Below are 27,830 nucleotides of genomic sequence, written 5' to 3' on the forward strand. Positions count from 1 at the left end.
TATTTTATTCTTGGCCGTAATATTTAATGTCCACGTTTCTGTTCGTCTTAAGGCTAAACTGGACAAAAATACTTGCAGAAAATGCTCTACAACTTATGTTCGATGTTACCAAATTTATCTTCTCAAGAACATCATTTCTTGTTATTACCAGCCTGCATTTTACAGCTTCTTTACTTCGACCATCGCCACTTATTTTTTTGCGGAGATCGCGAAACTCGTCTACCATTTTCACCGTCTCATTTCCTAATCTAATTCGTTGAATCGTCTGAATTAATTCGGTTGGATTCCATTGCACTTGTTCCTTCCCTTTTGTTGATATTTCATCTTACAACACGAATGAGAGATGCTAATCGTGTCGTACAACTACTCATTTAAGTCCTTTGCTTTCTCTTACAAAATTACAAAGTCCTTAGCAAACTTAAAAATTTTCAATTTTTATTTCTTCTCCCTGACCTTTAAATTATTTTCCAAAAATCTGCTTGCTGTCCTTTACTAATTGTTCATTGAACATTTAGAATAAACTGGGTGATAGACGATAACTCAGTCTCTCTCTCTCCTCAACAGCTACCTTCGTTTCATGTCCTTCGACTCTTGTAACTACGTTCGGGTTTCCGTACATGTCGCTGATAGTCATGTCGTTCCCTGTATTTTACCCCGATAGCTTCAGAATTCCATAGAATGTATTCTAGTCAACATTTTCAAAACACTTATCTAAATCTAACCGATATGGTTTGAAGACACGAGTGGTAAGAGGACACATGGCAAGTGCGATGGTTTAAGACGCCACTGAATACAACATCAAACCTCGTCTCTTCCATATTGACATCAATGTCAACAACAGTCGCTTCATATCTCACGGGTTCTAGAACCAGAGGTACAGCCTTCATTGCAGCAACAGCACAGTCATGTTACCGCAGGAAATTGCGAGGACTGTCCTAGTTGTGCATAAATGCTTTCCTGGGCCTGGCATGTGGCTGATCGGCCAGTTATTCAGCAACTATTGATGCTTTGTGGACAATCCTCATTCAAGAAGACTTACCACACAGATAACCACACCCTCTTTGAGTTCATGCCAGATGTAGAGCATTGGTTCCAACATGGGAGTAAAAAAATGAAATTTTGTGAGGGGTGAACTGACTGTCTGTTACGAAGCTGAATTATTTTTAAAAGACTGTTTATTACAATTATCATAATTTTGTAGAACTATTATATAGGGTGTTACAAAAAGGTACGGCCAAACATTCAGGAAACATTCCTCACACACAAATAAAGAAAAGTTGTTATTTGGACATGTGTCCGGAAACTCTTAATTTCCATGTTAGAGCTCATTTTAGTTTCATCAGTATGTGCTGTACTTCCTCGATTCACAGCCAGTTGGCCCAATTGAAGGAAGGTAACGTTGACTTCGGTGCTTGTATTGACGTGCGACTCATTGCTGAACAGCACTAGCGTCAAGCACATCAGTACGCAGCATCAACAGGTTAGTGTTCATCACGAATGTGGTTTTGCAGTCAGTGCAATGTTTACGAATGCGGAGATGGCAGATGCCCATTTGATGTATGGATTAGCACGGGGCAATAGCCGTGGCGCGCTACGTTTGTATCGAGACAGATTTCCTGAACGAAGGTGTCCCGACAGGAAGACGTTCGAAGCAATTGATCGATGTCTTAGGGAGCACGGAACATTCCAGCCTATGACTCGCGACTGGGGAAGACCTAGAACGACGAGGACACCTGCAATGGACGAAGCAATTCTTCGTGCAGTTGACGATAACCCTAATGTCAGCGTCAGAGAAATTGCTGTTGTACAAGGCAACGTTGACCACGTCACTGTATCGAGAGTGCTACCGGAGAACCAGTTGTTTCCGTACCATGTACAGCGTGTGCAGGCACTATCAGCAGCTGATTGGCCTCCACGAGTACACTTCTGCGAATGGTTCATCCAACAATGTGTCAATCCTCAATTCAGTGCAAATGTTCTCTTTACGGATGAGGCTTCATTCCAACGTGATCAAATTGTAAATTTTTACAATCAACATGTGTGGGCTGACGAGAATCCGCACGCAATTGTGCAATCACGTCAACAACACAGATTTTCTGTCAACGTTTCTATAGGCATTGTTGGTGATGTCTTGATTGGGCCCCATGTTCTTCCACCTACGCTCAATGGAGCACGTTATCATCATTTCATACGGGATACTCTACCTGTGATGCTAGAACATGTGCCTTTACAAGTACGACACAACATGTGGTTCATGCACGATGGAGCTCCTGCACATTTCAGTCGAAGTGTTCGTACGCTTCTCAATAACAGATTCGGTGACCGATGGATTGGTAGAGGCGGACCAATTCCATGGCCTCCACGCTCTCCTAACCTCAACCCTCTTGACTTTCATTTATGGGGGCATTTGAAAGCTCTTGTCTACGCAACCCCGATACCAAATGGAGAGACTCTTCGTGCTCGTATTGTGGACGGCTGTGATACAATACTCCATTCTCCAGGGCTGCATCAGCGCATCAGGGATTCCATGCGACGTTGGGTGGAAGCATGTATCCTCGCTAGCGGAGGGCATTTTGAACATTTCCTGTAACAAAGTGAAGTCACGCTGGTACGTTCTGTTCCTGTGTGTTTCCATTCCATGATTAATTCGACTTGAAGAGAAGTAATAAAATGAGCTCTAACATGGAAAATAAGCGTTTCCGGACACATGTCCACATAACATATTTTCTTTCTTTGTGTGTGAGGGATGTTTCCTGAAAGTTTGGCCGTACCTTTTCGTAACACCCTGTATTGGTGTCGTAAGCTGCCGATTACCTTTTCTCGAATACTATCATCAGAGTAAGACACGATGTGGTGGAAGCTACGCTTGTGAAATGTGGGTGTGAGCAACATATTCTGCACCCTGTCCTCTCACTTCACATATACTTTATTTTGTACCGTGCAAATATGACAGTAAAATTGAGACGTATATGTAACAAATTCTAAATATCTCATGAAACATTTCTTCTCTGTGTTGTATATACTTCCTGCAGTGGACCAGACATTGCTTCATTACTCAGTTTGCAACAGATAAAAGAACTAATTGACAGTAAAGCACCAGAACAATTACATAATGGCTACTGTAGCGCTGTAAAAAGTATTGTCATTATCATTCTTTCTTTTCTCAGACGTTATGTCTGGTCAAAAATGGAAAGTGACGCGGACCTTGATCGAGCGTGACTTCCTTTTAACTGTACGGTATATGTTATATTGCATTTAGGAACTTTCGGGTAATTGAACATGTATCAATAACTACGGATTTCTGTAGTTGTATATATAAGTTTGGATGTAGCTGTATTGCATTGATGTACTGGTGGATGTTGTGTGGTATGACTCCTGTAGTTGATAGTATAATTGGTATAATGTCAACTTTATCCTGATGCCACGTGTCCTTGACTTCCTCAGCCAGTTGGATGTATTTTTCAATTTTTTCTCCTGTTTTCTTTTGTATATTTGTTGTATTGGGTATGGATATTTCTATTAGTTGTGTTAATTTCTTCTTTTTATTGGTGAGTATGATGCCAGGTTTGTTATGTGGTGTTGTTTTATCTGGTATAATGGTTCTGTTCCAGTATAATTTGTATTCATCATTCTCCAGTACTTTTGTGGTGCATACTTGTATGTGGGAACGTGTTGTTTTATAAGTTTATGTTGTAAAGCAAGCTGTTGATGTATTTTTTTGCTACATTGTCATGTCTTCTGGGTTATTCTGTATTTGCTAGTATTGTACACCCGCTTGTGATGTGATCTACTGTTTCTATTTGTTGTTTACCGAGTCTGCATTTATCTGTTGTGGTATTGGGATCTTTAATAATATGCTTGCTGTAATATCTGGTGTTTATTGTTTTATCCTGTATTGCAATCATGAATTCTTCCGTCTCACTGTATATATTGCCTTTTCTTAGCCATGTGTTGGATGCGTCTTGATCGATGTGTGGCTGTGTTAGATGATACGGGTGCTTGCTATATAGTGTTTTCTTTTTCCAATTTACTTTCTTCGTATCTATTGATGTTATGTGATCTAAAGGGTTGTAGAAGTGGTTATGAAATTGCAGTGGTGTAGCCGATGTATTTATATGAGTGATTGCTTTGTGTATTTTGCTAGGTTCTGCTCATTCTAGAAAGAATTTTCTTAAATTGTCTACCTATCCATAATGTAGGTTTTTTTATGTCGATAAATCCCCTTCCTCCTTCCTTTCTGCTTAATATGAATCTTTCAGTTGCTGAATATATGTGATGTATTCTATATTTGTGGCATTGTGATCGTGTAAGTGTATTGAGTGCTTCTAGGTCTGTGTTACTCCATTTCGCTACTCCAAATGAGTAGGTCAATATGGGTATAGCATAAGTATTTATAGCTTTTGCCTTGTTTCTTGCTGTCAATTCTGTTTTCAGTATTTTTGTTAGTCTTTGACTATATTTTTCTTTTAGTTCTTCTTTAATATTTGTATTATCTATTCCTATTTTTGTCTGTATCCTAGATAGTTATAGGCATCTGTTTTTTCGCTTCTATGCAGTCGCTGTGGTTATCCAATATGTAATCTTCCTGTTTAGTGTGTTTTCCCTTGACTATGCTATTTTTCTTACATTTGTCTGTTCCAAAAGCCATATTTATATCATTGCTGAATACTTCTGTTATCTTTAGTAATTGGTTGAGTTGTTGATTTGTTGCTGCCAGTAGTTTTAGATCATCCGTGTATAGCAAATGTGTGACTTTGTGTGGGTATGTTCCAGTAATATTGTATCCGTAATTTGTATTGTTTAGCATGTTGGATAGTGGGTTCAGAGCAAGGCAGAAACAGAAAGGACTTAATGAGTCTCCTTGGTATATTCCACGCTTAATCTGTATTGGCTGTGATGTGATATTATTTGAATTTGTTTGGATATTAAGTGTGTTTTTCCCATTTTTCATTACTTGGTTTAGGAACTGTATCAATTTAGGATCTACTTTGTATATTTCCAATATTTGTAGTAACCATGAGTGGAGTACACTATCAAAAGCTTTTTGGTAATCAATGAATGCGTAGTGTAGCGACCTTTGTTTAGTTTTAGCTTGATATGTCACCTCTGCATCTATTATCAGTTGCTCTTTACATCCTCGTGCTCCTTTCCAACAGCCTTTTTGTTCTTCATTTATAATTTTGTTCTGTGTTGTATGTGTCATTAATTTCTGTGTAATGACTGAAGTTAATATTTTGTATATTGTTGGTAGGCATATTATGGGGCGATATTTAGCTGGGTTTGCTGTGTCTGCTTGATCTTTAGGTTTCAGCTAAGTTATTCCATGTGTAAGCGTATCAGGGAATGTGTATGGGTCTGCAATGTAACTGTTAAATAATTTAGTTAGATGTGAATGTGTTGAGGTGAACTTCTTTAGCCAGAAATTTGCTATTTTATCTTTTCCAGGGGCTTTCCAATCGTGAGTAGAATTAATTGCTTGGGTGACTTCATGTTGCAAAATTATCACTTCAGGCATTTGTGGTATCATCTTGTATGTATCTGTTTCTGCTTGTATCTACCGTGCATGCCTGTTATGTTGTACCAGGTTTGACCATATGTTGCTCTATAAGTGTTCCATGTCTGTTACGTTTGGTGGATTGACTATTTTAATGTGTGTGTTATCTATTGTCTGGTAAAATTTCTTTTGGTTTGTGTTGAATGTTTGGTTTTGTTTCCTTCTATTTTCACTTTTTTTATATCTTTTAAGTCGTTTGGCCAATGCTTGTAATTTCTGCTTCTTTTCATCTAATTGCTCTATCGCTTCTTGTTGTGAGATTTTACCTAACCTTTTTCGTTTTTTTTCTGACATTTCATTTCTTATAAATTGTGTTAGCTGTCCGATGTCTTTTCTCAGTTTTTCTATTCTGATCTGTAAACCGTGTTGCCATGCTGGTTTTGTGGGTTTGTTCTGTGTGTTGGTTGGTTCTGATCTCTGCCTAGTGTGTGTATTTAGTGTAGAATCTCCGCGTCGTTGTTATCCATAGGATGGTAGGCGCTAAGACAATGTTTGCTTGACTGTTGTAACCGTGTGTGCACAGTCCTTATAGTCTGACCAATGTATGACATGCTACAACTGCAGGGAATACGGTTGACACCTACCTTATTCAAACCAAGATCATCCTTTCTGGAACTTAGAAGGACGCTAATCTTAGATGAAAGTCGAAAACCACACTTCACATCGTATTTCCGCAAAATACGACCAATGCTGTTCGAAATTCCTCCTGCGTAAGGCAAAAAGGCTTTAGATTTTGGTGCCCCTCGGGATTATCATTTCTCACCCGATGCAAATTTGGTCGATAGTGCAACGCGCGTCCGATCTGTCTTTCGCTATAAACATTCTGTTGAAAGGTGACTTCGAGGTGGGCTAACACAGCTGACAGTCTCCCAGGGTCCGAGATTATATGGGTCCTGTGAGGCAAGGTACGAAGGACACCTTCATGTTGAGCCGGATGGTGACAACTGTCAGCCTGCAGATACAAGTCAGTGTGAGTAGGATTCCTATAAACGGCGTGTCCCAACGTATCACCCACTTTCCTCCTGACCAACACATTAAGGAATGGGAGGCAGCCATCCTTTTCCATCTACATCGTGAAACAAATATTCAGATGGACTGAATTCAGGTAGACTATTAATTTCATTATCGTCGCCGGTCATCTTTTGTTTGTGATGACGCTAGTGTTTGCAGTGCGTGTGAGTGTTAGCTTTCCATAGTTTCTCTGAGAACCGAGATTTTAAAATCTGTTGCAGAGCGCTTGTTTGCTGCAGTCTTTCCTTCAAAATGGTATTATGTGCTAGAGTCGAAATATAGGCGGTTTTCAACGACGTCACCCGGCTGAAATCCCGTTAAGTTATTTGAAAATTGTATAAGCTGGAAGAAACTCGGGTATCACAATAAAATAATTTTAATAAAGAATCGTCTTGGCGGCCTTTCGAATAAAAAACTTATTGCGGGATCTTGCAGGACAATCGATTCATTTCGAAAAGTGTAGACAGGGCGACAGATGAATTTGTTACTGTCCAGCTACGTTATACAGTGTCGTTCACGAAGAAACTAGAAAGAAAGAAATGTCAGTTATAACCTAGAAATATTAAGTAATAATGTACTAATCGATTCAAGTACGCCCAATCCCCAGATAGTATTCCTGTCCCATTTGATAGAGTGAATCGCGCTTTTTCAATTCTTCACATAATGTCAGAAGCATGTGGTGGAAGATCGCACACACTCCTGTTGAATTTTTCTTTGTTACGAGTTTGAGAGTGACAGCGTGCAGAAATGCGTTATTGTTCAGAAAAAGAATTCCTGGCCTCTGTAAAACCTTTGTCTGTTCAGTATAAACGTCATTGTGTTCTGTGTGACTTAAAAAAGTATTCGATATCAGAGCATGAAATTTCTGCAATCTCGGGCATTAATGTACACAGATATACACTCATAGAAACAACTTCTAAACAGGAGAATTAAGACACCTTTCTCCTGCCTTCATCCTAAGGCTCACTCCATAAATCGCTGTCAAATGAATGAAAGAAAGTAGTTTCGATTCTACCTGCAACATGGTGGTTTGTTTGCCGCTTCCGTTCAGGATGTAGTGTGAAAATAAATTACTATTCGAACTGTAGCTAATGTAATTTTATCTCCACAATTTGGATGGAAGCATTGGATATTAGGCTGAAAGATGTTCATAGAGACGTCCCTGGATAAGTGTATACGGCAGATTTCGACAAATTATTAATAATTTGTTGGCAGTTCGTACTTTTTAACTTCAGATGATAATAGCAGCATTCATTTCCATTGTATACGACTAAAAATAAAAAAAAACTAGTTTCGAAAAAGTTTTTATGACAGAAGGAAAAGGTTGTTCAAAATTGTATGGTTTCCCATTAATTACTTTACTGTCTTTGAAGTATAGAATACAAAAACTCTTTACTTGTGTTTGACAGGACATAACTGTCTCTGATACCGTTGAGATGCATTGTTAACTTATTGCGTAAAACTTTTTATGAGAAATTAAGGAAACTGCTGTAGAATGCATTCGCGCAAAAAAAAAAAAAAAAAAAAAAACTACGCTCTAGTTTATGATATAATTCCAAATGACACTCGCACACGTCTCTTTTGGAGATATATGCTAGATTACTGTACATTAGTTTTACGATTTGCAGCTATTAATTTTCCAGTGTAATCTTTGTGTATTTGGACATGTTCAATGAAAAAAATTAGATAATGCATGATTTATAACGTACAGTCGGTGAATTAAGTATAAAACTGTCTTATTTTACAAAGAGCATTTTGCTTGGATCCAGATTTTGGACACTTCATTCGTAAAAGTGTTCCTACTTTATCCGCATTCTATACTTTGAATTAACAGCCAGGATAAATTTTAATAATATTTTTACATATTTATAAAATTATTATTTCAATTATCTCATAGTCTAGAATTCGCTGGTGTTCTGGCATTAAAATTATACTCATTGGCATAATTACATCAGTTTCTATAATCCGAAGCCGTACTGAAAGGTTTCGAAATGGACTAAAACGAAAACTTGCAGCTACTCTAATTATCAGATAACTTTATAGAAATTTATCTATAGTCACCATTAATAATAGTAGCTAGTAATTAACGTTGCCGCGATCAGCAGCTTTTACCAGTAACGAATGTTGGCACAAGCTTTTTCACTTTCATAACGTCGCACTTACTGCTAACTGTATCGTGATGGAGCAACATTCATTTTCGTTAAAGCACAACTCATCACATTAACTGACCTAGTACAAAGAGATTCATCAGTTAATTACAGAGAGAAGATTTGAGGGCTCGGCGCAACACGGGCATGGAGCTATTTCGCAATTCATTTTAAAGAGAAGTATTTCCAGTCAAGATACTTGAGAACGGCAAGCAGGAAAATTTAATTAACTTGCTGGGGAGCATTTCTAGGTTCCTGCAGACTGAAAAAAGTGTATGTTAAAAGAAATTATTCAGTACATTAAGGGTGACGAGAGTTTAATTGTGATGGACGACAGGAATTCAATAACAGCAAAATAAAGAAATGGAAAAATAATAGGAAACAGTTGACTGGGCAAAAAGAAAGGAGAACCAGGCTAGCAGCGTTTTTCACAAAGCACAATTTGATCACTGGTACCATTTGGTTTACGAATCACGGAAAACGTAGTATATGTAAAAGAGATACGCAGACACTGAAAGATTTCATGTGTATTTTATACAGTACGAAAGGTATTTTAAACCGCAAAACATTTCCAAGAGTAATCTGTACTATGACAACAAGTTACTAACTATGAGTTAAAGTTGAAGAAATTAAGTAAATTTAGGAAGTTAAGAGTAAGAAGATAATATCAGAAAAAGAATATAAATTAAACAAATGAAGCAGGCAAAAGGAAACATAGAATTCTAAAACTGAAAGTGACAAAAAATGCAAAATGAAAATACACAGGAATAATTCAAAGCGGTGTAAGCATGCAAGCCATAAGAAACATAGATGGCGCTTATAGGAAAATTAAAGGTATCTATGGAGGAACTTAGATAGCGAGCTGGCACTAAAGAAAGAAGGGAACGCTGAAAAGGTGAAGAAAAATAAAGAATGGCCATATACAGGAAAATAATTAGAAGACGATATTACGGAAAGGGATGAAGTAAATGAAGATGAGATAGGAGATGTCATACTGCGAGAAGAAACTGATAACGCGCCGAAAGATGTAAATCAAAATAAGATACCTAGAGTTGGGATATTCCTTCATAAGTACTAAGATCGTTACGAGATTCTGCCACGACAGAAGTAGTCCACCTGGTGTGCAAGATATACAAAATAGGCTAAGTACACTCAGACTTCAAGAAGAACGTTGTGATCCAGTGCTAAGGAAAAGGTATGCTGACAGATGAGTTCCCTACTCATCAGGCTGATAAGTCATAGTTGGTAAAATACTAACGCGAATTATCTACAGGAAGGAGGAATGACTGTTCAGGAAGAATGTCTGAACATTCGAAGCAATACTGACGCTCGACGTATCAATGAATATAGACTCAAGAAAGTGAAACCTACATTTGTAGCACTTGGAGGGTTAAAGAAAACCGTATGGTATGCGTTTTCAGTTTCTGAAGCTATAACGAACAAAACAGAGTTAGCGAAAAATAATCTACGGCTTATACAGACACAAAACTGTAGTTATAAGAGCCGAAATATATGAAAAGGAGGCAATAATTGAGAAGAGAGCGAGACGCAGTTATAGTAAGCCCGCCATGTTTTTCCGTATCGACATCAAGAAGTAAGTAGTGCTAATGAAAGGGATTTTCTGGAAAAAAAAACAATTAAAAAGAATAAGTCTGTCAGAGACGGCGTATAACTTGGAACATGAGTAGTGTTTTAAGGAGAGATTATGAGAGAAACATTAACAAAAATTAAATAAATGTTAAGAAATGTAGGCGAATAGGATAAAATGACCCTGAGGGAATTAGATTAGGAACTGAAACACTGAAAGTAGAAGACGAATTTTGCTGTTTCGGCAGGCAGGAGTAAAAACGATGTAAAATCCAGACTGGCAACAAGAAGAAGAACTTTTCTGAAGAAGGGAAATTTTGACTAAAAACATTACCGACCAGAAGACACTAGAAGTTTTTGACATGTGGTACTGCAGAAGAATATTGAGGACTACAGGAACAGATTGGATAACTGATGTATAGGTACTGCATTTAACTGGAGAGGAATAAATTTGTGGCACAACTAGACTAAAAAAAAGTGATCGGTTGATAGGTTTGACCACAGTAAAAATGTTTAAGCGGGTATAGTTGCCGCAGATGTGAAGAGAGAAGAAAATTGCACGAGACAAGATAGCGAAGAGAGGTGTATCAAATCATTCTTCTTTTTGCAAACCACGAAAACAACAACAGAAAAAGTACTGTGGAATAGCCGGTGTGCCACTATTCGTGAAACTGGAGATCACAAATAACGAGCGTAGTCTGGACAGATTAACTGTCAAAATATTACCTTTCATTTTTAAATCAATAGTATCAAATTTTTGCGTTTGGTGCAAGTATCTTGATCTTACTTCAGAAGGAAGCAAACGTGGAAACTTTGCGTCATTAAAGATAGGAAACACGTGCTGGATCATTTCTCCCAATAGTGAAAGCTTGCATTCAAATAGTAAGTCGTTGCAGTGAATAACATGGTATGTTGACCAGTATTACTAAAACACTTCAGATTCGACACGCCAAGTTCAGTGCCTTGATGTGCGATACCAGAGCAAAATGATCGCGATACTCAGAGAAAATCGCTAGTATTTAGAATAGTTTGAAAGGAATATTCAATTTCTGCCATTTTGAATTAATTCATTCACCACACCAAGTGTTTCAGAAAGCTAGCTTCTATCATCCGCTGTTATAAAACCAGAATCCATGCACTAACAGACTACATTTTACGTATTCTATGTACTCAACGAAAAGTACACACACAAAAAATTCAGACGAGTTATTAGTTTAACTCTAATTTACTCGCATTCGCAATTTCTCAGTTACGCAGTTTAGAATGTTCACAAGCCTCTTGTACCTTCACGCCTATGTCGGGAAGTCTTTAAATATATGTTATGGTGTGCTAAATGTACTACTAGACGGGAAGGTTAGATTTCACGTCCCATCGAGAACAAGTTCTTTTATCGAGGAAACGAAACCTCGCAATGAACAAGAATGAGGAAGCATATCCCCATTAGTGGTGCACAATTCGAGAACAGAGAAAGCTTCGATTCCAGCATGTTCTCCGTGTTCTCAAAAATCGATGTCGAGTATTCTAAGACCAGAACCGAGAACGAGCGCTCTCGCCTCCCGTTGACGATCAGCTCGTGACATCAGCACTTGAGACCAGAAGGAGAATTCTTGTTGGCAATACAGATAATAGATTTCGCTTCTTGAGTGAATGTCGGATACCTATCGTTTCTCAAGAGCAGAGTTCTCGATTCTACTCATCATTTATCTGGCCTTCATCGCAATCGATTTAGGCAAAACAGGGAAATATTAATGCGGACGACGTAACGGGAATTGTTTTAACTGCTAAGCAACTTCAATCGGTAATTCTAATTCCGTCAGAATCGGTGTTACCTCTTTTGCTGAAGAGAAGTGGCAAAGTAATTGTATTCTATGGTCAGTAAGCGAGGCAGAACGCCGCTGGATCGTTTCAAAACTTAACAATTAAAATCTCTGAAGTGTCAACGAGAAACTAATAAGTTTACCTCTTGAGACTGACGGGCTTCACTTCTTTGCTGCTCATTCATTTGCACCTTTTTACTTTTTTTATTTTAGATGTCTAGTTCCGTCGGAACAGACTGAGGAGCAAATCTACATGGTCATGGAATGTGTCAGTACATGAAATTACAACAGGAAAGTAATAACAGATAAAATAAAACGCTTATCAGTCCTAAAAAGACGACAAGCTGTAAGTAGGTTTATATAAACACAGTCAACAATGTAACACAGGAATTAGCTTAATTTTTCAAAGAAATCCTCCACAGAACCCTGAGGAAACTCTTCAGTTTAGATTTGAAAGCGCTTGGGTTACCGCTAAGATTTTTGAATTCTTGTGGTAGCTTACTGAAAATGGATGCAGCAGAATACTGCACGCAATTCTGAACAAGAGTTAAGGAGGTGCGGTCCAGACCCACATTGGATTTCTGTCTATATTGGGTGAAAGCTGCTAAAGTGGTTCGCGAACTTACTCACTTATTGCCCGATCTGCCTGAGCCAAAAATACCCTTTGAGTTTGGAAAGAGCACTCTAAAATATAACACCATACGTCGTACGCGAATAAAAATAAGCAAAGTAGTCTACTTTTCGTGTAAAACTATCACTTACTGCAGATACTGTTCTAATAGTAAAAATGGCAGCATTAAGTCTGCAGATCCTGAACATGGGGTTTCCACGACAGTTTACCATCTATCTGAACATCTAGAAATTTGAACTGTTCAGTCTCACTAATCATATGCCCATACTGTGTAATTAGAACGTCAGGTTTGTTGAACTGAGTGTTAGAAGCTGTAGAAACTGAGTCCTACTGTGATTTAGCGTTTTTTTGTTGCCTCCAAGTCATGAACTTACGCCTTGAACTGCATTATTTGAAACAGTGCTAATATTGCACACAATATTATTTACTACCGAGCTAGTGCCATCAGCAAAGAGAAATATTTTAGAATCACCTGCAATACTAGAAGGCAGATCATTTAGTAAGATTATAACTTCTATTGTTAAACAAGAATCCAATGCTATTTACTCGTGTAAGGGGCTGTCAATAAACTTAACAATTTCCAATATCTCATCCTGAGATCGAATTTTCTAAATGCAAATATTGCAATATGTTTTAATTTATAAAGTGTGAGGAGGGAAGTATGGTTTTAAGGTGACAATAAACCGATGTAACCATAGCTACATCGAAATGAAGGAGCTGGTATTTTTTAATCACGACAAAATAGAGGATAAAATATTTGATACACTAAAAGGTCACTTCTTAAAAGATGGTACTTCGTACTTGATCTGGTAATATCAAGAGCCCTCTTATAGCAACATTATTTTAATGTTACTGCATACCTGTAAATCCTTTTTCGGTCCTGTATTATATTAAAAATATACTGAAGACAAAGATATTAAAAATATACTAGAGAGAAAGACATATAGATAATGTGGGCCCTAAAAGCGAACTTCAAAAATTGCAGTGACATTAAAATTGTCCTGTACTGTTGGCATTACTAGGACAAGTACGAAATACCGTCGATCCAAAAGTGGCCTGTAAGTAGGAAATATCGATTTTCTTAATAATAATGGGCTCCAAGGAAGTCAGAAACACACAAGAAACTAAACCACTGCGTGAAAATGCTTAAAGGGTCAAAGTGTTATTCTAAAGTGGGAGGAAAATATTATCTAACGTTTACAAACCAGACGGCAGTTATAATAGTTGGAAGAGACAGACAGACTCGTAGCCCGACCATCATGTTATTGAAACTGTAGATAGTAAATAGTTTTAGAGAATCTACAAAGAAATTGAGAAAATAAAGTTCAGGGACATGAAGTAATTACTTAAAGGTTTTCCTATGAAAGTGTAATTATGTCACAGACGAAAAAAGACTTGTAAGATCAGTTGAACAGAGCTGATAGTGTATTGAAAAGAAGTTATAAGGTGAATTTTAATAGAAATAGAAACGGCAAAAGTGATGTAGGCGAATTAAGTCGGATGATACTGAGGAGACTAGATTGGGAAATGAGATATAGAAAGAAGAAGCGGAATATAAACGTAAGTGTTGGGAAGTTTTTCCGGTAGCAATGTATACAGTAGTGAACTGTGGACGCGAGACAGTTCAGACAAGAGGAGATTAGAACTTTTGATATGTGTTGCAACAGAAGAATGAAGAAGATGGTTAGATGAGAGCTGAATCGAAAAGGGAATAAAATAGCTTTACATCTGGACTGAAAGGGAACAAGTAATAGTTAATTCGGTTATGGAGTAAGTGTGTGATTTTGGGAGGAGGGGGGGGGGGGGGCGGCAAGATTGTAGAGGGACACCGAGGGTTGAGTATATTAAACAGATCCAAATGGATATAAGCTACAGTTCGTATGTAGAGAGGAAGGGACTGGCACAGAATAGACTGAGGCATCTTGTCACGGTACACGCGGCTTTCTCCGTTGGAGGTTCGAGTCCTCCCTCGGGCATGGGTGCGTGTGTTGTCCTTAGTGTAAGTTAGTTTAAGTTAGACCAAGTAGTGTATAAGCTTAGCGACCGATGACCTCAGCAGTTTGGTCCCATAAGACCTTACCACAAATTTCAAATTTCAGAATAGACTAGCACGGAAAGCTGCACGTAACCAATCGTCAGGCCGAAAACTAAATAATAATTACTGCTCCTGAAACTACAACGACTGGGCAGTAAGCCTGACCCAGCATATGCCACGAAAAAAAAACAAGGTTTTAGTATGCTCAGTGTGTGTGTGTGTGTGTGTGTGCGTGCGTGCGTGGTCGCGTGCGCTCGAATGTGAGCGTGTTTTTTAATCTAAGTTGATCTGGGAGTCTAGATCTGCAATAGATATTAGCACAGTAGAATTTTAAATATTATTACAGAAAGTACATTACAGTCAACAGAATTTCATAACGGTTTATTATAAGCTGCCATAAATTATTGCAGCCCTGGAAATAAGTGACTGTATCAGTAGTGGTTCACGTGCTCATGGAACATTTTGTATGATTTAGTTTACACTTGACACTGAAGCTATTGCAACTGTACGTCCGCAGAATTGGAATCATATTCATATGGAGGCTTTAAGCAAAATTACCTATATTGCATATACGTCAGTTATTTACTCTTCCTCCAGAAAATGATGCATCAGAGAGGGAAGCTCATATTTCAGTCTTCGAAATGAGTTTTTGCGAAGGCAAATCAAACGAAGCATACACTGTGCACCATTGCAGGAGACAATCAAGGCGCCAATTTGTCCGCGTAGTCGTATAGTAAATTACATTTGAGTGATCTTGAGAAATGACAGAAAATTCGAAAGCATGTCCTCCTAGGAACGTCACAGAAAAGCGGCAAGCGATCCGAAGTTCTTGATTGGAACCCATCTGTAACTAGCGGATATTACGAGATAGGGTAAAGCAAACACATCCGACTATCGATGTAGAACATCAGGCCTAATCTAGTGGAATATAAATAATGCGCAGAGTAAATTTAAAACTGCTGTACCGCAACGCACAGATAGAAAAATTAATTACCTCTTCAAGACTGATTTACAAATTAACTTGTATTTTTGTGATGAAAGAGAACGAAACACACAGAGATCGCTGCACAGACAATGTGAAAGAACATATGTCAAAAATTTTAGACATCTATAAGATCTGCTCCAAGGTACGGCAGCCAAACAAATTTTGCTCGGAGCCGGAATGAAAGTAACTACGAGGAGACCAACATCAGTCACAGGAATGTAGCAGCGGTTGTGCTAATATCAAGAATTAAATAAAAGACAGATGATTGTGAAAATTTCTGTGATTGGACGATGTAATAGAGTTGATCAGTGGATACATTGTAGGAGATTTGAAACAGTTTAAAATCGTGTGTACATCTTCGATAACCGGGTTACTAGCGAGGATTAAATTTTCATCTAAACTTTAGTGAAGTTGACTAGTATTCCAACACGATATAAGTAACGCTAGAGGAGTATTCTGAGTGTAGTAAGTGCGGCGAGGAGTGACAAACACATTCAACATCAACATAAAAAACAGCGTGGAGCATATCAGATTGTTTTATCGTCGTTCCAGACTCCCTTCCGCTCCTTTTTTAAAAAAGAAACCTAACCATTTATTTCATCAGAAGCAAAAAAGAGAAGTACCAGACACGAATAGTTTCGCGAAGGAGAGGGCCATTTGTTTACCTGCTTTTATGAGGAACAGAAGCTCCCAGTAGGATGCCGGAGGTGCCAGGAGATTAAACAAAATGAGGGATTCAGAATCGATTTCGTGCCGATGGCGACAAGGAATGTGACGTCTACGGGGCGCGTCATAACAAAGTGTATCGCGAACGAAAGGAGGTGGATAAGGAGGGAGGGATTTGTGTCGGCGAAAAGAAAGGAAGAACACAGTACGCTGCTGCTGGCAAAATGTGCAGAAGCCAACTGCGCTGCAAAAGGACCGCCAGCAGCCGGGCGGAAAGGAGCAAAAAGTGAGAGAATGAGAGAGCGGGAGGCGAAAAATAAAAGGGGTGATTGTGCCAGGGAGGGGAAGAGGGAAGCTGGAGGTTCGTTGGGTGGGGGAGGAGGGGGGGGGGGGAGGAGGAGGCGAGCAGACACCTCGCTCTTGTCCGGCGGCAGGAGCACAAAGGACGGGGTATTTATGTGGACCGGCGGTCCGTTCTTCAGGCGTACAGCCCTGCTACGACCTAAGTAAAATGTCTCACGTGATCCGGCAACGCAGAGGGCCCGGGGTTCGATTACGGAATCGCTGACCAGTCTGTGAGGGGCGCCTGGTCAGATTAAAAGCCTACTTCGAAACGTCTGAGACAGATCGCTGTGTGCTGATAGGCATTCTCATTACTTCCGTTCGTTAGGGACATGTAAGCATTACATGGAAATTTATTGTTTTCACTGTTTATCCTCTTTAAACATTGATGTATAGTCAATAGCCCTTTTTCGTCACCGGCCGATGTGGTCGAGCGGTTCTAGGCGCTCCAGTCCGGAACCGCGCTGCTGCTACGGTCGCAGGTTTGAATCCTGCCTCGGGCATGGATGTGTGTGATGTCCTTAGGTTAGTTACGTTTAAGTAGTTCTAAGTACAGGGGACTGATGACCTCAGATGTTAAGCCCCATAGTGCTTAGAACCGTTTGCACCTTTTTCGTCTGGTATTCTTAAAACTTAGTTTTCTTCGTCCGTCTCTACCGCTTTCCTCCTGGGAACTATAAACATCAATATACATTCGTTATTTTCCATTTCTGCTGTCGGTTCCTACGCCGCTGAAGCCAGTTGTGATTTATGTTCATATAATTTCCAACTTTATTACCGCCGACTAGACTTACGCTTCAGTTACATCTAAAGTATCTTCAGTGACGATTTTTCGAGACTGACATGTATTTGGGCTTTCCTGGATCTGCTCCTGATTTCTGGTACATTTTATTAGATTTTTGTAGCATCTGGTTGTGTCTTCGAATGCCTGCGGTTTCACATGGCAATAGTGCAGATGTGGGAGTTTGGTCTTTTTTCTCGCCTTAATACCAGAAATATTTCATAAATGTGTGATGTATCCAGTCAAACGTCTCTTCTGCTGTTGTATTTCTCCAATGTAAAAACCCTGGATCCGTATCAGATAACTATTTCTTATGCACATTTTCTTCAATTCACGAACAATAAATCGAATCTCCCAACATATGATCTATTATCTCGTAAATCTTGCAGGCACTGACCGTGTGATATATATGTCCCGCTGAAGGACTGTTGCGTATCATTTATGTATCTGTTTTTATCATTACTATTAATATTATTCTCTGGTATAAGTGAACATAAAGGAAACAGTGTGAGTGGTGACAAGTGTGCGTGTGTATCTGCGTAATAGAGTTCTCAAAATTCTGTAAGTACAATACTTTGTTTTTTATATTTCACAGTATCGACTGAACAAAAAAGTCACTAACGACAAATTCAGACATCTTTGTCGTGCAGTGAAGTTGCCAAAACAATGTAGACGCTCATATAAAACAAACGTAATATTTACTGTAAAACAAACATAATATTTACTGTGTATAACATACTTCAGGATGTGAATCGTTTGACGAAGTTCGTCATATAACATATATCTTAAGGCTAGCTAAACATAAACTGCATGTGCCATCAGTAAAATAATATTTACTGTAATACAATCATAATATTTACTGCATATAACATACTTCAGAACGTGAATCGTTTGACGAAGTTCGTCATATAACATATATCTTAAGGCTAGCTAAACATAAATTGCGTGTGGCATCAGTAAAATGATATTTTTATCGCTGATACATATCCATTGTCTTTACATCGAGAGGCATTTAACTGCCCTATCAAAAAAGCATGCTACAATAAAACAATGGCCTAAAGATCATCGCTATAAAAATCATACTGTAACTATAAGCTTTCTCTCTTAGTTCAAAGTAAGAAAACCACAAAACTGAGCGTCATTATCGCATAGCGTCTTCCGATACGAAAGCTTGTCAAATAAATTCAGGAATGTGCTTAAGGGATTTCCGCCAACTTTAAAGCTTATTTTCTGCAGAATTTTACTCGTTACTGCGGGACAGGACTTGGTGTGAAATCACAATTCGCGGGTGCATAATCACAGGGAAACCGCTATTGTTAAAAACAAATAAATCCAAACAGCCCCTTGTTGCGGGTTCTCTAAAAAAGGTAACGTTGAATTCACTACGATGTATTGTAACTTCCTAAGTAATGGATACAATTAAAAACTAGTGCTTTCTGTTGCTGCTTCTTGTTACACGTCGTTTGTTCCTGTCCTCTTTTTTCTTAAAGACTCTTGATACTCCACGATACATCACGAAGATCCAAAAATTTCAGTCTTCCTTTTTTCAACAGGTTTCCCTACATTTCATATATATTTCATAAGCACATCTTTACAATTAAATTTTCTTTATCCAAACCGGAGCCCAACGTTTTCCTTCCAATGTTTCAAATTTATCTAATCTATAATTCGGTGCTAACCTCCTGATTACCAAGAAAACACGATAATTTCGTAACTACATTATACCTGCATTTTCACATCAGAACTTTTACCTTTAAAAGTCGATAGCTACATCAGGAGCTCTTTCCATTTTCTCTATCCTTTTAACTTTAGGGAAGTTTCTAAGATATTTTTCTGACATTACCATTTTCGCAAATGGTAAGGCGACCGCTCGCGATAAGCGGTAAATCCGGTTTCGAGTCTGGATCGGCACAAATTTTCATCGTCGTCATTCCATTCTACAGCCGATTGTAGTCATTATTTGCAATTGCGAATTCATCTGATGTGTTTCGTAACGGTTGTGGTCGCCGCAGTGCATCGTCATCAGAACAACACAGCCACTGCAGTATCGTATTTTCGCATTTTTTTTAACAGTATCTTTTGTTCACTTTCGTAGCGTACTTACGGTGTTATTAATGGTTATTTAACACTTCAGATTAAATTTCGTTTTCTAAGAAGGTGGTATCTTTCAATGTTTGTGTAAAATACTCAGAAAATATGGAGGGGGAGGGGGGGGGTCGATTGAAAAATCATCTGCAAATCCCTGACCGCTTCAGACAACGCATAATTTCTTCCTACTCGCGGATAGGTTGCACCCTACCGCTTTGTCTGGTTCAGAAGAAGACAGACATCAGCCAGCTGTCGATCATTTCTGTAAACTAGCGATTACACATTCTCTTCAAACAGTAATAACTACTATTACTAGCTTCTCCACGTCTAGATGATGCTGATCACGCAGCAGTTGTTCAGTTAATAAAAACACACTCCAGCTGCACTTTTATTAATATCAAATAATTACTTTCAGCGTTTATTTGAAAAACAGATAATTGTAATTCTGAAACACATCAGAATATAACTCTGTTAAGCTGAAGCAAGTTAACAGTTCTGCTGATTGTACGTTTCTATAATTACGACACACTCATTTTTTTCATAAGCTCATTGGGCACAAAACTTTTTCAAACTCCTTTGCTTTTTTATCGTTTTATATTATCATTTTATCTGAAAAACATGCAATGGAATCTTGAAACACATCAGAGGATTCTTTTCAAGCTAAGCCACGTTAACAGTTTTAAGGCGTCGGATTTTATATTTTTTGTAGCTGTGATACACTCATTTTTTCATGACTTTTTTTAAAAATCTATTTCACTCTACTGTTTCTATAGTTTGACGTTATATCTCAAAAGCATAACATAAGTTGTATATTATCTTTGTGCTTGTACTGTACATATTTAAGCATTATCTCTCATCTACCATAGAAAACAAAAATATCTGTATGTCCATCATTTTATGTATTACCATTTGGCAGTTTCAGACTTGATAACGGCCAAATATAAAGCCCGAAACCGGTCGCGTGGACTTAATAAAGTTCTAAAAAGAAAACAATTGGCATGGCTTTTCATTAGATGCATAACAGTTGCAAAATCAGCACCAGTCAGACACATCCCACGTAAAATTTAGCAAAACTTTTTAAAGCTAAATATAGCATTAAGATAAAAGCAGGCTCTAATGCAGCTCGCTTAACATGAAACGTCCCCTTTGAATAATTTATACAGGACTGTGCTTAACGTGACACACAATATTTTTAGCGCAACGCAATCTGACTTTCAGAAATCCCTACAGAAAAAATGGCCCTGACTAACATTAACCTATGCGTTTCACAAATCACTTACCTCACCAAAAATCTTCGTTACTCGAACTACTGTAAAACAGCGAGGGCCACTACTGCCAGCTAAATAAAAGATTCAAACTACAGAAGGCACTAACTACTGATAGGCATAGTTAGGAAATGAAAGATTTTAATAGAGAACAAACAATGTATTTACCTTAATAGTCATAATATATATAGCAGTTCATGACAAATTACAAAACTCCGCCATCTCTCTCCCCACATCCACCACTGCTGGCGGCTCACCTCCAACTGCGCAACGCTACGCGCTGTTCACATCCAGCTGCCGCTGCCCAACACTACAATGGCAGACAACAATGCAAACTAGCCACAGACTGCACACAGCACAGCCAGTGATTTTTATACAGAGCGCTACGTGGCGTTACCAATAAGAAAACATAAACAGCCTACTTACAAACAAAGCGAAAATGTGAAAGACCATGGATAAAAAATTAAATCAGAGATATTTTTATAAGAAAAATGAGTTCTTATTTTTAAGCTTGCACATTCACAGAGCGGTACGTACTTTCTAACTTCCTTACAATCTGATCATGTGTACGAATACGTAAAACTGAGAGTGCTTGGAAAGCAGAGCGAGCGTCTAGGCACAAAAAAACTAGACAGACTTCTGCATCTCAAAAACAGGCTGAAAATACGAAGAAGGCTGAAAGCCAAAACAACTATGAACTTTGCTATATCACAACACCACAATTACGTTCTCTAAGAATGAACATACACTTTTAAATAAAGGTTTGAAATCCTGCCCTCGCCCCATTGTGGGAAAGGAACAGATCAGGAACTTATTATCTCATGCCAAAATAGCAACTGAATCTATAAAAGTAAATAAAACAGAACAAGCGAGACTAATCATAGAAGACAGGAAAATTCAAAGTGAAACTGTAAACTAACATACAACTAACGCTTTTTTCTGTACGTCGAAACATTAATCAGGAATTAAAACAGCACAACGCTTCGATCACCCAAGTATATAAGGCAAACACTCGGTTATTACATACATTCACGACCATACTGAGAAAGCTGAAAAATTCTTCTCGGAAAATAATATTACAGAAATAAATAACAACCCAAAAAATAAACTTCATACAGAGATCAGGAAAACTATAGACAGCAGCTGTTATCTATTTAACGATAAAAGAAAAGAAGACAGTCTGAAAATAATGAAGAAGACATTTGTTAGGTTTGTAGATTAAAACACACAAGAAAAATGCTCCTCGACAAATAACTAATGTTGTAGACAAACTTAGCTACTTACTGGAGAAAAAATTCAAGAAACTACTAAAAGATCATTATATCTCCCAAAACAATTTCTCATAAAAAATATGGATTATCTATGAGATCTCCGTTTGCAAATAATATCACTTGGACAATGAATTCTCCACAGATCACCCTGAAAATAAAAATTGGCCTTTTAAAAAATATAGTTCACAAATCGCATACGAACCACAACCGTCACTTTTACACCTTTCAATACACGACATTAACATTACACATGACGTACACCAAAACAGTCACACATACAAGAAATTTCAGAAAGCGGTGTAAGGAACACATGGCATTAAAATGGATAAACATCGGTGACAAATCTACAATCGGTGTTCACCTTGAATAAGACAGTCACAAGATACACACTATCGAAAATAACCTTTTAATCCTTCCTGGGCATTTAAGAAGAGACAGGAATTAGGCTTACCCGATAAAAGCTAAGGAAAAGAAGGTTGACGAACAATGCACATTTACGAGCACCAAATTCTTGGATATCAGCGTCCCTGTTATTGACAACTTCCTTTAAAAATTTTGCGCAAGTTCGCAGCTGTAGCTAGTTGTTTGTGAACATACTTTTGTAAGCAGCCGACGATGCGTCCAAGCTATCCTACTGAGAACTCTAAGTACTATATTACTCAACAGTTCCCGGCGGTTCAGACTTCACTCATCAGAAGTCGTATCTTCACTCTCGTCTTGCACACCTCGTTCGTTGCATCTGTTTTACACTTTAATTAGTTCCAAATAATCACTCTCAATTTTTATTTGAAAAACATGCAATTGCAATTCTACAACACATCAGAATGTAACTTTTTTAAGCTGAAGCAAGTTAACAGTTTTTCGGATTGTACGTTTCTATGATTACGACACGCTCATATTCCTTGTGACATAATTGGACACAAAACTTTTTTTAAATCCGCTTGACTTTTGCTGTTTTATCGTTTACTATTAGAATTTTATTTGAAAAACATGCAGTGTAACTTTGAGACACATCAGATAACTCATTTTAAGCTAAGCCATATGAGTTTTAAAGTATTTGATTGTATAGTTTTTATAATTACGACGAGTCAGTTTTTCTCATGACGTCATTGCTCGCGAACTTTTTAAAATTCACATGAACTCTCTTGTTTTTAACATTTGAAGTTGCTTCTCTACAAAGGGTGGCCCAGAAATGTTGCGACAAACTTATAGAGGCCGTAGAGGGTGTCCGGTAACGTCATCCAAAGACGCTACAATGCGTCGAAGCTATATAGGAGCCACTAGGCCACACCTTCGACGGCAAACGTGACTTTGTACGCTGACGGATCATAGGCGGAACGTCTCGCAATGTTGTTTGTTATTCAAATATCGCAACTGATTGGCACGATTCGCCAGTGGAGAAGATGGAGCTGGCCGTTGCGTAGAAAGCCCTTGTCTCCTATGAATATCATACTCTGTTGCCTTAGTGGATTATGGTTTCGGACACGAGTTTCCATCTTCAGTTTATTTTTCTCCTGGAATTCTCTAAAATCTCTAATTTTTTCGGTAATATTTAATATTTCCAAAAACGTTCTGTGGTAATACGACGAGCAGGCTCCAGTATATGAGTTAAATTTACTAATTTTTATATAACGTTGTCACATAAAACGTTATATTTAGTATATCATTTTGCAGTTACGCAACTATCACGTCTGGTAATGTTTTATATGTGAGAAAGAATCAAGTTTCGCAGTTGTTCGAAGTGCACGTTGATCTGTTGGTCCGCTCATTTCCTACTTCAGAGTAAGGCTAGGACACATAACGTCCAATACGTCCATGCCTAGTAAGGTATTGAGGCTTTCAAAACACTTTCGCATTGACGTGAATGAACAGGCCCAAGACGAAATTTGGATGTCCGTAAAACTGATCGATAATCCAATCACAACTACAGTCTTGCAAAGCGTTATGCTGTAGTAAATCTAAGATATTGTGCTTGGTTTGTTCTCTGCAATTAACAATAATACGTAAATAGTAGTTCAATTCATTGGAAATAAGAGCCTGACAGTTGCAAATACAGGTTTATTAAACCTTGACGATGATTTCGACAGTTTTAAAACTGTCTTCTTCAGAAGGCACAGTATCACATATTATCTACTGTATATCCGATGTTGGAGCTATTGACACAGTCTAGTACATGCGTCTGTCATTCACTTAATCACCATTTAAAAGACTTGATTTAAATGTAGTAGCTCTCTACTGCAGGGCTTTGTCTTAAAACTTTTTAGAATGCCTAACATTTGACGATGAATCCAATACTGTTGGTATTTTCAAAAAGCCTTAAGATAAAGCGCTACAGGAGAGAGCTGCTACTTCTAAATCGCGAATTTTAAATGGTGATTAAGTGGATGACACGCACATGTACTAGACGGTCAAAGATTGTCCCATCGGATACAGATAATATGTGATTCTACGTACAATACCTACCGAAGAATACATTTTTAAAACGATCAAAACCATGGTCAAGGTTTAATAAACCTGCATTTTACAGCTGGTTCGTTGTTATTTACAATCCATTTAAGCTCTTGCACAGCCATGTTTAAAATTTTAAATAGTATGTATAACTGCAGGAGGCATATTATGTTAACAATGAATTTTAAATATTGTGAAAAGACCAGTAAATCAGTAAATGTATTTCACTCTTGGGTGCTGTGTATTTGCAAACCATTCATAGTTTATCGATTTGTGCAATCTATTAAAGAATTATATACAGGCCGAACCAGAAGTTCACCTACAAAATTTCGGAGGTTATTCAGGGATATTTTCTGAGAACTTCCGTTTAACTGACCCGTGGCATCCGCTTGCTCGTTATAGGGTAACGATATACAGGGTGTCCATAATTAGACTGCAGGGAGAAAATCTGAACGGCATATTATTGACGCAACGGTAAATGTTATGGAACAAAAAAATTACTAAAATTTGACCAACAGATGGCGCTGTAAGCGCCACAGTATGCACGCCAACAGACGCGCGGCACACCGCTGTTCCTCATTTTGTGTCCGAGAGAACAACATGACTGTTTCCATGAAGGACCGCACGCTGATAGTAAAGCTCTTTTACAAGAACAGTGACTGAGCGCCAGTAGCCTTGAAGAATTTTCAGACACTCAAGGGTATGAAAAAAGGCATTTGTCCGACGCCTGCTAAGGATCCGGAGAAAATTATTACAAAAATTCGAAAAAACAGGTTCTTTTAAAGTGCAATGTGGCAGAGGAAGGAAAGAAGTTGATCCGAAGGTTGTCGAAGATATGGCTACAGCATTGTATGAGAAGTCCAGCGATGGTGTACAAACATGCAGTGCACGGGGAATTGCCCGAACGTTGGACATTCCTGCGAGCACGGTGCATAAAACCCTGCGAAAAATCCTGTATTGCTATCCATACAAAAATCACCCATGTTCAGCAATTGCTTTCTACTGACTGGCAGCAAGACAAACATTCGCTAAGGAATTTCTTGCTCGCGTGGAAGTGGTCAATGAAGAGCCTTGAAACATTCTATGCACAAACGAAGCCCATTTCCATCTCCAAGGACACGTCACTACAAAGAATTGCAGAATGTGGAAAACGGGAAATCCGTATGCACATCAACCGGCACCGCTTTATTCTGCAAAAGTGACCGTATTGTGGGGTTGACGGCATCGTTTGTCGTAGGGCCATATTTTTTCGAGGAGATGAGTCTTGCGGGTCCTGTTAACTGTACCATCACGGATAAACGCTATGGGAGTCTTTTGCACACCAGCGTATTTCCAACCCTTCGACAACGTGGATGTTTGGGTAAGATCGTTTTTATGAAAGATGACGCTCTTCAGCACATTGCAGAGCCAGTGAAGTGGCTGCTGCAGAGAGATTTCGGAAATGCTAGAATTTGCTTTTCCCTACAGCCTGGGCGTCCAGATCACATGATCTCAATCCGTGTGACTTCTGGCCGTGGGATTATCTGAAACATGATGTGTTCAGTGCTCCAATTACGAATGTACCTGACTAGAAGGCACGTATTGCGCAACGCATTCTGAACGTGGCCTCCGAGACACTCCGATCTGTTGTGGAACCTGCTGATTCTCGATTTCCACTTGTGGCAGAAAACGATGGACAGCATACTGAACATGTCTTGCAGCAGTCTCAAAATAGTTACGAGGCGTGTTTTTTAAGTAAGTACCGTTTTGAAATTAAAAAAAAGACATGCTAAGATATCTCAATAATTTTATTTTTACATGAACGCCTGTACCTTACTCTACTTTTCTACATGATTTGTGTCAATATTGAGGCAATTGTCATAACATTCTACCAGTTTTTGAATACCATCCTCATAGAAGTCTGCCACCTTACCTGTTAACCACTGCATCACCATGTTTTGACTTCGTCATAGTCTCGAAGACGCTGACCGCCCAGGTGTTTCTTCAAGTGCAGGAACAGATGGTAGTCATTGGGTGCAAGATCGGGGCTGTACGGAGGATAATCTAGAGTTTCCCATCGAAAAGATGTGATGAGATCTTTGGTCCAATTCGCAACATGTGGACGGCCATTGTCTTGCAGCAAAATGATGCCCTTGCTCGACTTGCCACGTCTTTTGTTCTGATTTGAATTAAACGGCGCCGATTGTGCACTGTCTTACAGTAAGCTGCTGCATTGGTTGTCTCATTACGAGGCGACAAAGAAGATGATGACGATGACGAAGACGATGAAGATGTCAAAACAGTGGTGATGCAGTGGTTAACAAGTCAGGCGGCATACTTCTATGAGGAGGGCACTCAAAAACTGGCACAACGTTATGACATGTACCTCAATATTGACGGAAATTATGTAGAAAAGTAGATTAAGGTACAGGCTTTCATGTAAAAATAAGCTGGCCGGTGTGGCCGAGGGGTTCTAGGCGCCTCCGTCTGGAACCGCACGACCGCTACGGTCCCAGGTACGAATCCTGCCTCGGGCATGGATGTTTGTGATGTCCTTAGGTTAGTTAGGTTTAAGTAGTTCTAAGTTCTAGAGGACTGATGACCTCAGATGTTTAGTCCCATAGTGCTCAGAGCCATTTTTTTGTAAAAATAAAATTATTGAGATGTCTTAGCACATCTTTTCTTAATTTCAAAACGGTACTTACTTAAAAAACACGCCTCGTATAACCCGAAGTCATTTTGCGTCTTGTGCGGTTATTGGGCTTAGGACAGCTAAAAACCAGTTTTTCCCATCCGACGCGATACGACCTTGCCGTGATGGATGGGTTTACCTAACAGTGCCACAACTGTTGACTGCCTAACTTGTGCAGTCACGCACACTGAGCAGTAGGGATGTTGTAATGTGCGACTCAAACCACAGCCGTCGTATTGTGATTAATGTGTCATCTGTAGCCGACCCCATTTTACGTTAAGACGCTTACAGCGCCATCTGTTGATAAAATTTTCTTTTTTTTTTTTTTTTTTTTTTCATAACATTTCTCCCTGTGTCAGTAACAGGCCGTCCACATTTGACGTCACTCTGAGAAATGGTTCTCTTTCCCAACTGGAACGCCGGCCAAAGTGGCCGTGCGGTTAACGGCGCTGCAGTCTAGAACCGCAAGACCGCTACGGTCACAGGTTCGAATCCTGCCTCGGGCATGGATGTTTGTGATGTCCTTAGGTT

The sequence above is a fragment of the Schistocerca americana genome, chromosome 8 (genome assembly GCF_021461395.2).
Source record: "Schistocerca americana isolate TAMUIC-IGC-003095 chromosome 8, iqSchAmer2.1, whole genome shotgun sequence".
Classification (NCBI taxonomy): Eukaryota; Metazoa; Arthropoda; class Insecta; order Orthoptera; family Acrididae; genus Schistocerca; species Schistocerca americana.